Raw genomic sequence first — 11,740 nt, forward strand, 5'->3', positions numbered from 1 at the left:
GGGGGGGGGGGGGGTACTGAAAGGGTCCCACTGCCTGCAGCCTGCCTTGCTGATGGCCGCTGATTGACAACACCTGGCGGCTATCAGCCTGATGAGCCTCTCCATCTACAAAAGGCTGTAGCCCAGTGTGACTCATCGCTGGAGCATATCACCTCTCATGGTATAGTACTGCTGTGCTAGATATGTCTTGGTGAAAAGAATTTGTTCACCTGTGTTCTCTTTTCCAGTTTCCTGATCCCTCGTGTTTTTGACCTCCTCGTGACCTGTTCTGGATCCCTCGGCCTGTCAGGTGTTCCTCGTGCCATTTTTGCCTCCAGTTGCCAGCCTTCCTCGTTCCCTTGGACCCTCGTTTGGATTTCCTCCTCTGCTCATTCTTAGGACTGAAGGACTAGCTCTCCACCTTCGGATTTGGACTGTAAGAACAAAAACGCTCTTCAAACAAACAACCCAGATCGTCCCCTCTGGACAAACGATTAACCTGTTGCCCCTCTTTCCAGGAGTTGCAGAGAAGCAGCGTGTGGATTTATTCACTGTAAATAAATAAACACTGTTCTTTTGTATTTCCCCTGTGTCTGCCTCGTTCTGGGTCTCATATCATCTGGGTTCCTCGCACAATCCTAACACAGACAGAATAAATCAATATGATGATTGTCATGTTCGGCCGTCAGGAGTGTTTGAACCCACGTGCAGGAGGATGACGAGGACACCCGAGGAATAAATAAAATATATTTATTAAACAAAACAAAATCAAAATGCTGACAGGGCAGCTACTCACAAAACTGGAAACAGGCAGATCAGGGCTGACAGGACAAAAGGCTTAACATGACACCATGGAAGGATAATCCCGAGACAAAGACAAGACTCCAGTGAACTGAATATATACACACACTGATTAGGACAATGACAGACACCTGCAGTGATTAACATTAGACACAGTTGAGACACAAGGGAAAACTCTGAGTGCTGGAAACATGAGGAAACAGACAGAACCAAAACCCCACAATGATCAGTTATCATTTCATTAACAAACAGGGATTCAGAGGAAAGAGATCTGATGTTCAATAATCCACATTTAATGATTTTATGATTTTGCTCTTGTAAAGTAACTGTGTTTATTTTAATCAGATTTTTATGGTTTATATTTTTAGAGCTGATTTTTGGTTTATTTAATTTGAGCCGTGGGCGAGTTGACACTGTTTCAATGTGGGTGTGGGTGGGTAACAGAGGAGAAGCAGCAGAGAGGGGTGGAGGACTACAACTCTGCTTCCTGAACTGGACCCTGGGTTGTCAATAATTTGGGGGATAAACAAAATCAGCCATATTTCTAGAAAGAAGAGCAGCTCCGTCCAAAGTGGGATGGATGCCATCTCTCCGCATCAGACCAAGTTTTCCCCAGAAAGAACTCCAGTTATCTATGTAGCCCACGTCATTGTCAGAACACCACCTGGACACCCAGCGGTTAAACGACGACATACGGCCAAACATGTCATCGCTGGTCAGGTTGGGGAGGGGTCCACAGAAAACTACATGATTTTAGCGGTCACACACCAAAGCAACATTAATACCTCCGATTGGCATAATCGGGTGTCATTAACACCTACTTTCTTACTGTATTTAGCCTTAGCTAAATCATTCTATCCTCCTCAACAGACTAACCTCCATTGGCATCTCAGGTACTCCGTTAGACTGGTTCAAATCATATCTCTATGACCGCACTCAATTCATTCAGCTCAAATCCTTTCGTTTCCAGTCATCCCCCGTCTCCACGGGTGTCCCCCAAGGCTCTGTCCTCGGACCCCCCTTTTCATCATTTACCTCCTTCCTCTAGGTCACATCTTCCGTAAATTTGGTGTCCATTTTCACTGTTATGCTGATGACACACAGCTCTACCTGTTAACAAAACCAAACTTCACCCACCCACCCTCCATCCTCACCGACTGTCTCAATGAGCTAAATCACTGGTTTTCTAACAACTTCCTACAACTAAACAGTAACACAACAGAAATCATTCTTGTCAGTACCAAAAACTCTCTTTCAAAATCAAAAAATCTTCTCATCCCCCTTAACAACTCTGCTATCACCCTCGCCTCAGGTCAAGAGTCTTGGTGTCATCCTCGACACCACTCTCTCCTTCACTTCACACATCAACAATGTCACTCAGGGTCTGCCTATTTCCATCTCAGAAATATTAACCGTCTCTGCCCTTCTCTCACACCCCACTCCACAGCTATCCTTGTTCACAGTCTTGTGACTTCTCGGATTGACTATTGCAACTCCCTTCTTTATGGCCTCCCCAACAAATCTCTCCAGAAGCTGCAATTGGTCCAGAACTCAGCTGCCCGTGTCATCACTCAAACCTCCTCCTATAACCACATCACGCCTGTCCTGCAGCAGCTCCACTGGCTCCCGGTTAAATCACGCATCGTCTTCAAAATTCTTCTTCTCACTTTCAAAACTATCCACAACCTTGCCCCTCCGTACCTATCTGACCTCTTACACATCTCCATCCCCTCTCGCTCTCTCAGATCCTCCTCTTCACTACATCTCCATGTACCCTCTGCCCGCCTCTCCACCATGGGGAGCAAGGCTTTCACCTGCTCTGCCCTCATCTCTGGAACTCTCTACCCCCTGACTTAAGAAACACCACCTCTTTTTCTATATTCAAGACTGCTCTGAAAACACATCTCTTTAGACTCGCTTATCCTTAACTTTGCTGTATGTACAGGCCCTTCTCAAAAAATTAGCATATTGTGATAAAGGTCATTATTTTCCATAATGTAATGATAATAATGAAACTTTCATATATTTCAGATTCATTGCACACCAACTGAAATATTTCAGGTCTTTAATTGTTTTAATACTGATGATTATGGCATACAGCTCATGAATACCCAAAATGCCTGTCCCAAAAAATTAGCATATCATGAAAAGGTTCTCTAAAAAAGCTATTAACCTAACCATCTGAATCAACGACGTAACTCTAAACACCTGCAAAAGATTCCCGAGGCTTTTATAAACTCCCAGCCTTGTTTATTACTCAAAACCGCAATCATGGGTAAGAATGCCGACCTGACTGCTGTCCAGAAGGCCGTCATTGACACCCTCAAGCAAGAGGGTAAGACACAGAAAGAAATTGCTGAACGAATAGGCTGTTCCCAGAGAGCTGTATCAAGGCACCTCAGTGGGAAGTCGGTGGGAAGGGAAAAGTGTGGCAGAAAACGCTGCACAACGAGAAGAGGTGACCGGACCCTGAGGAGGATTGTGGAGAAGGGCCGATTCCAGACCTTGGGGGACCTGCGGAAGCAGTGGACTGAGTCTGGAGTAGAAACATCCAGAACCACAGTGCACAGGCGTGTGCAGGAAATGGGCTACAGGTGCCGCATTCCCCAGGTCAAGCCACTTTTGAACCAGAAACAGCGGCAGAAGCGCCTGACCTGGGCTACAGAGAAGCAGCACTGGACTGTTGCTCAGTGGTCCAAAGTACTTTTTTTCGGATGAAAGCAAATTTTGCATGTCATTCGGAAATCAAGGTGCCAGAGTCTGGAGGAAGACTGGGGAGAAGGAAATGCCAAAATGCCAGAAGTCCAGTGTGAAGCACCCACAGTCAGTGATGGTCTGGGGTGCCATGTCAGCTGCTGGTGTTGGTCCACTGTGTTTTATCAAGGGCAGGGTCAATGCAGGTAGCTATGAGGAGATTTTGGAGCACTTCATGCTTCCATCTGCTGAAAAACTTTATGGAGATGAAGATTTCATTTTTCAGCACGACCTGGCACCTGCTCACAGTGCCAAAACCACTGGTAAATGGTTTACTGACCATGGTATTACTGTGCTCAATTGGCCTGCCAATTCTCCTGACCTGAACCCCATAGAGAACCTGTGGGATATTGTGAAGAGAAAGTTGAGAGACGCAAGACCCAACACTCTGGATGAGCTTAAGGCCGCTATCGAAGCATCCTGGGCCTCCATAACATCTCAGCAGTGCCACAGGCTGATTGCCTCCATGCCACGCCGCATTGAAGCAGTCATTCATGCAAAAGGATTCCTGACCAAGTATTGAGTGCATAACTGAACATGATTATTTGAAGGTTGGCGTTTTTTGTATTAAAAACACTTGTCTTTCATTGGTGGGATGAAATATGCAAATTTTTTGGGACAGGCATTTTGAGTTTTCATGAGCTGTATGCCATAATCATCCATATTAAAACAATTAAAGACCTGAAATATTTCAGTAGGTGTGCAATGAATATGAAATATATGAAAGTTTCATTTTTATCATTACATTATGGCAATAATGACCTTTATCACAATATGCTAATTTTTTGAGAAGGACCTGTATTTTATATTCTTTATGCATTGTATATTCTGTATGTATTTTATATTCTTTATGTAATTTATTCCTGTTGATCTTTGTTCTTACTGTAAAGTGTCCTTGGGTGTCATGAAAGGCACTTTTTAAATAAAATGATTATTATTATTATTATATTAGCCTTAGTCAGCAGTTTCAGATAAGATTCTATGTCGCCTGCTCTTGTCCCCGGAATGCATTTAACTATGGCCGCTGGAGTCCCTAAAGCCACATTTCAGACTATGGAGCTGCCTATAGGCCCTTTTCACATGACGTCAGACAACTTCCTTTTTGACTCGATGCTGTGGATCAGTACTTCCGGGTCTATTCTCCCTCGGGAGACCTGTCTGGAAACTTAGTGGAATTTCATTCCTTCAACCTTTATTTATAGAGGTTATATTACAAGATATAGCGCAAGGTAAGGTTAATAAAAACAGTATTTATGTGTTTGTTAGCCGTGGTAACGTTATCCATCATTGCAGCAACTTTAGCCACAGTAGCTAAAATATACAACACGGGCTGTCAGTGCTCTAACGTTTAAAGGTTTACTAGCTATATTAACGTTAATAAAAACAGTATTTATGTGTTAGTTAGCTGTGGTAACTTTATTCATCATTATCAATTTACCATTCTGTAACTGTGTAAGGAAACAGCCTCCAATTGTAAAGTAAGCTAGCTAGCAGCAACAGGTAGCTAAACTCTACCCTGCTGCTGCCTGTCAGTGCTGTAACATTAAAATGTTTAACTTTATCTATTAATGTAAAATCTCTGACATCTTCCAACACTGTTGTTTGGAATAGCATTTTAAATATTGAATTAAAAACTATACGTCAAACCATTTCCATGTTCTGATGTGTAATAATTTCTCTTTTTACTTTCTTCTTGTGTCCATCTTTCTCAGCAGTAGCAACTCAGCAAAGAGGACACCCTGAAGACCCTGAAGACCCAGGCTCGTCTGAGGATTTTAGCAGAGAGGGCCATGTGAAGGGTGAAGGAGTACCAGTCAATCAGGAGGTTCAGTCAATCAGCTGTGGATCATCTGCTGCTGCCTAATATCAAATTATCAGGAGCCTCTTGATCATAAAAGAGACAAACCAATGTAGAGCCTCTCTGCTCCTTCAAGTCACACTTATAATTTGATATTAGGCAGCAGCAGATGATCCACAGCTGACTGACTGAAGAAAACTTGAGCGCGGTTCAAGTGCAGTGTAAACAGACCGGGCCCCGCTCCGTAAGCAGGAAGAGGAGTACAGCGCAGGACAAACAAACACGCGTTTCTCTTACCTCATATGGAGCCGTCAGCCACCTTGTGTGAAAAACAATATTCTCCATGGTCTTCTGCCTCATCTTCCACTCATGCTGAGTCCATTGTTGAAAAATGACAAAACAGAACTCCTAAAACCGCTAAAATATGACCCCACTCCATTTTTGTTTTTATTTCCAGAAGAAGAAGAAGTGTCTTCAGAGGTTTTTGTGTCGTTTCTTTCAGTAGTTCTTGGTGCAGCGCCCCCACAGGCGAGTGGGGGAATAGGTTGCTTCAACAGGTTGGTTCAACAGGTTGGCTCGACTGCACAGTGCAGTGTGAATGCAAACGCACCAGCTCAAATGTAACAAAATGTTATGAATATTGGTCCCCAACCGAACCGAGACTATCAGGTGTGAAAACAACCTTATTTTTTAACCAAAAAGGAGCCTCTTTTAAATTCAGCCCAGATTGACCAAAATCAAGAAGTTTCCCAAATTGGGAAGTTGAGCCCAGAGCAAACTATTCCTCGGAGAGCTGAAGATTAGGAATCACCTGCCTTTTTACCAAGGATCTCTTCTAAGAAGGAGACCCTGGAAATGCTGGTAAGAAAGGATTTTTGCCTAATTTACTGTTGTCTTACAAATTCATAGAAAATACAAATAATAGTTATAGCACAAATAGCCAACAGAAAATTTAGACAAATTTTATCAACATATTTGGGTTTTATATTCATTCATGCCATATTGAGGATGATGCTTTATAAGGTTTCATTGACATCAGTTTGATAGGACTTCCCTTTCAGTTGACCTGTAAAGTTATAGACTCCTTGGGGTTCTGGCAACACAAAGGGACTCTTGGGTGTTGGCTGACGGCCTATACTGGGCCCAGTAATGGTCCGAGGTTCCTGAGTGGCAAAGGTTCTCCCCTGGGCTTGTGAACATTTTCCTATATTGGCACAATGGGGCGTGTGGATTAATATTTCCCCACTTTGGCTTATCAAAGCCTATGGATTAATATTTTTCTACTTGGGCTTAACAAAGCCTGTGGATTAATATTTTTGTATTTTTGCTCATCTGAGTTTACGGATTTGTAACTCTGTATCATCTCATCAAAGCAAGGAGTTACAACACAAATTTGATTGTCAATCCTGTGTACACCAACAAACAATTAATAGGAATCCCTTTCAAGTAATGTATGGACTCTTAATTACCTACTTTGCAACATAAACTGATAACTCCATTTCTCCATTTCTTTCTAAAATCTTGGAGAAAATAGTTTTTAGTCAACTAAAGTTTTTGAATGAAAATTGAATTTTTTTAGATTTTTCAGTCAGGATTTAAACAAATGCACAGCACCGAGACATCTTTAGTAAGGGTCTGTAATGACATTCTGCTAGCGAATGACTCTGGTCAGTCTGTGATCCTGGTACTCCTCGACCTTACCGCTGCATTTGACACTGTTGATCACAGCATCCTTATGTCACGGCTAGAACACTGGGTTGGGATTACAGGGGTGGTGCTAGAATGGTTCTGTTTGTATCTGAGTGACAGGAGTTTTTGTGTTAACTTTGACAATCATTTATCTGCTTCTGTCTCTCTTTCCTGTGGGGTCCCACAAGGCTCCATTCTTGGACCCCTTCTGTTCTCATTGTATCTGCTCCCCCTGGGGTTCATCCTGAAGAAACATGGTATTTTGTTTCATTGTTACGCCGATGATTCTCAGATTTATCGGCCTTTAAAACCCAACAGTTCCTGCTCCATCCACCCTTTGTTAAAATGTCTTGATGACATCAAGACTTGGATGGCTGCAAGCTTCTTGAGTTTTAATGATCAGAAGACTGAGGTCATTGTGTTTAACCCAAGCTCTACCACTGTCACTGATCCTGTAAACCTGCACTCCCTTCAACCACATCTAAAGCAGTCGGTTACCAATCTCGGGGTAGTGTTAGACTCGGACTTTAAGTTTAATAAACAGATCAACTCTGTTCTACAAAAGAGCTTCTTTCAGTTAAGGCAAATAGCAAAGCTTAAGTCCGTTCTGTCCAGATCTGACCTTGAAAAACTAGTCCATGCATTTATTACTTCCCGGCTGGACTACTGTAACTCGCTTTATGCTGGGGTCAGTCAGGCTTCACTTTCACCTCTCCAGCTTGTCCAAAATGCGGCAGCTCGGCTTTTAACAGGAACTCACAGGTTTGAGCACATTACTCCGGTTCTGTCCTCCCTTCACTGGCTTCCTGTACGTGTCAGAGTTGATTTTAAAATTCTCCTGCTGACATTCAAGTGCATTAATGGCCTTACACCATCATATCTCTCTGACCTTCTTCATCCTTATACTCCTTCTCGGGCTTTGAGATCATCAGACCAGCTGCTTTTGGCCGTACCAAAAACCAGCTGAAGCTCAGAGGAGATCGAGCGTTTTCAATCATGGGCCCTAAACTTTGGAACAATCTGCCCATCAACATTCGACAGGCCACCTCAGTCTCTGCTTTTAAATCTCTCCTAAAAACACATTTATACTCAGTGACATTTAACACAGGGTGATTGGATTTAGATCTAGTTTTTCATTGCTGCTGATTCTGTTTATGCTTTTGTTGTTATTCCTATTTAACACAAGGTCATCAGATCTGATTTAGTATTTCATTGTTTCTGACTGAGTTTATGCTTTTTGTTATTATTTCCTTGACTTTTGACACAACGTGATCTGATTTAGTATTTCATTGTTTCTAATTATGTTTTCTGTGTATATTTTTATTCCATGTGCTGTAAATATATCTTGTTTCTTTTTATTTGATGTTGTCATATTTTTGTTAAGCACTTTGGTAACAGTTTCTGTTTTAAATGTGCTCGATAAATAAATCTGACTTGACTTGACTTGACTTGATAAAATCACTGTTGTTGAATTGTTGCTATAACACTGAAGAGTAATACTGCAAACCATTAAACGCAATGCATAAGAAATTAACAGTTTTGGATCATTATTGTCACCGTCTCATGTTCATGAATCCTGGATGCCTGGTTCAACTCTAATATCATAAAGGAGGTTTTAAACAGTTTTCTCAGTTGTGAATATTAAAACAATACCCTTGAATCCTAGTCCTGGATTCTAAAAAGTACCAGATTGGTGAGAATTGAAATCTACAATGAGGATGAGTGACCGTTAATGTGAGTTTCCCTCTGGACAACGACTCAACTTCTGCTACTAGGTTGGGTGAACTACAGGGTGAGATAAGGGTGTGGCTCACAGATGGAAGTCGTTAACAGTCTGGGTGAATAATCTTCGCATACAGCTTAGACCGAACTAGTCTGAAATTGAATAATACTCAAGTTACAGATACAGTTCATTATATCCCTTAGAGGAGAGGCTGCAGTGGAGTTTTGGCCATAACCAAAGTGGTTGCTCCACTGGGTAGACAGACACTATAATCAAAATTATTCATCTTAACATATGTTATAATCAAATAAAAACAAACTTCATTAATGATTTGTTTTTCTTTCTTAAAAGCATAAGAAAACTAAAGGTAACATTAGTCAGACTGTGGCTGACTTTGTGTCCAAGGATGGTGAATGTGTGAAAAATACCAGACATTACTGAAGTCAAATGTCAAAAGAAAATAATTCATGTTGAGTTTGGAAGACACCCAAGGTTCAGGGATCATCGTTAGAGGAGTGCAGCTTCATGCTACAGTCTCTATACAGTATTTCCTTATTGTTCCCGTCTGTGGATTGTCCCGTCTAGGTGTCATGTTCTGTTTTCTCCATGTCTCCATTCAATCATTCATTCAACCTTTATTTATACAGGTTAGTCACACTGAGTCACAAGGACTCATTTACAAGAGAGACCTGTTTGAGTCCTTTCTATATTTCCCCCATGTAAGTTTTGTTGCCACATCAGCACTCTTTGTTTATTTAAATAAATAATCTTTATTTGTTCTCCGAGTTCCTCGAGCCATTTCTGCACTTTGGGTTCAACCACACCGCCAGATCATGACAGAGTTGGAAAAATATAAAAATTAAATATTTAAAAGCAGCTTTTAACTAAAAATTTAACTATAAATTTTCTCTTCACAACAGAATGTAAAGAAAATGCTGAAGAAAAAAGCAAAATCACTTTGATTTCAAACACTTCAGTTTGTATACACCTTGCATCTCTGCGACTGGTGAAAGAAAATGCCAACAAATGTATGAAATACTCAGGGAATAAGCTCTAAATATATTATTCCTGAGGCAGACAATACTGCAGACCACAGTCTTGTATGCTGCTCTCTGCCATCACAGGACAAAGAAATATTGTCTAGGCAAAAATCCAATATTTGGAATGAGATTATGTTTGTTATTTCTGCTAATTGTAAGTGTTTCCCAGACAGACATTGGCAGATTGGCACTAAAGTTTTATTGTGTCACAGCCGGCAATACATTCTGTTGAATACTAAGCTTCTACCATGTATTCTCAGGCTGTGCAACCATACATTTAAGTTAAATGAGATTCTCATAAATGAGAACTCTATTCATAAAATGTGTTGAGGATGATGCTCTGCTACTACCACACCAAATTTTAAACCAGTATCTGTAAAGTTAGTGTAGTCATAGCTGTTTTTGCTTGTTAAAGTCAGCTGACTGTGATGACCTCTAGAACTAGGTTGACTTCAAACATTACGTAAGTTGTACGTGAACATTTAGTGATTGCTTTCCAAAAGTTTCATTAAAATTCATTCAGAGGTTCACAAAATATTAAACAGACAGAGTTGATTTAAATAGTTAATGTTCCAAAACACATCTCATGCACTCATTTTTTGCTCAGAGTAAAAGTTGGTGATCAGTCTCAGCCACTACTACATCTGCTCAGTATCTATAAAATTGAATAAGTTATAGTCATTTTTGCTTAGCAAGATTGCTTGACTAAGTTAACCAGTTGTAGATGTCAACCCAAAGATCATTCAAATCTGTTCAGTGGTTTATTAAATATTAATAATTAAATATTTTGCAAATGTAGAGACAAATGAACATACAAATCTTTATTACTCTGTTTTTGCCTTTAACATTAAACTCCAAAGTATCATTCAGCTTGAGAGTAATTGTAAACACAAGCTCTTGTAAGAATAGACTTATTTGCATAATTTCAAATGTTTTATTTCCATAAACTTACAACCAGACATGCAAGCTCACATGAATTAATAAATCAACGTAAACTGGGAATTATAAAGCAATTTTTATTCCTTTAATCAACTCTGATGTGTCAAATAGACTAGTGAGCTAAAAGCTGCTTTTATCCATCTGAAAATTCCATGTGATTAACTTCATGACCTCTGCCAAAAAATAAGATTTCACTGAAAATGTTATATTTTGTGTACAATAAGTCATTGTAAATTAAGGTCATGAATGAGGCTATAGAAATTTCCGATGTTTAATTTACTTCAGTGAAACCTAAGGACAGATGGGGCCACTGTGGTGTAGAGGTAGGGCATCCGACTTGGGACCAGAAAGTTGCAGATTCAACTCCCTGCCATGCCCACATGTCGTGGTGTCCTTGAGCAAGACACCCAATCCCTAATTGCTCCCTGAGCACTTACATAGCTGTCCAAAACAAGTCTCTCTTGAAAACAAGTCCTTGTGACTCAATGAGACTACCTTTATAAATAATGATTAAATAAAATAAAATAAAGACCTACCATCAGCTCAGCTGAGGAAAAGAAGAGCATCCAGGCTCTAGAACAAACACACCAATACCCAATGAAAGTCAAGAGTACACAGGAAAAGTAGAAATCTTTCTAATAATTTTGAAATGTTAGAAATGTGAATAGGTTCGATGGGGACATTTTACAGAAAAAACAAGAAAGCAAAGTGTTTTCATGAAGAACAGAACTTTTATGACATAGAACACCAAAGTCAGGGGAAGATGGGAAAGTGTTGCTACTGAGGTAACAAATAACAAGTGAGGTCACAAAGCTTTGTCTGTCGCTGCTTTCTGTTGGAGAGGAACAACAGAACACTGTGTACAATTTACCTTTGCAATACAATGAAAAGGTACATGGTCTGTGCCTCCAAAGAGCACCATTTTCAGCACAAACAGCTTTTTGTTTGCCAGCCTACAGCAGCAGCGTCCAGCAAATGTTCAGTCATCTTCTGCTGCTACCTGCATTTGAGAACATT

This window comes from Nematolebias whitei, chromosome 21, assembly GCF_014905685.2.
Source record: "Nematolebias whitei isolate Nwh7 chromosome 21, NemWhi1, whole genome shotgun sequence".
Taxonomy (NCBI): domain Eukaryota; kingdom Metazoa; phylum Chordata; class Actinopteri; order Cyprinodontiformes; family Rivulidae; genus Nematolebias; species Nematolebias whitei.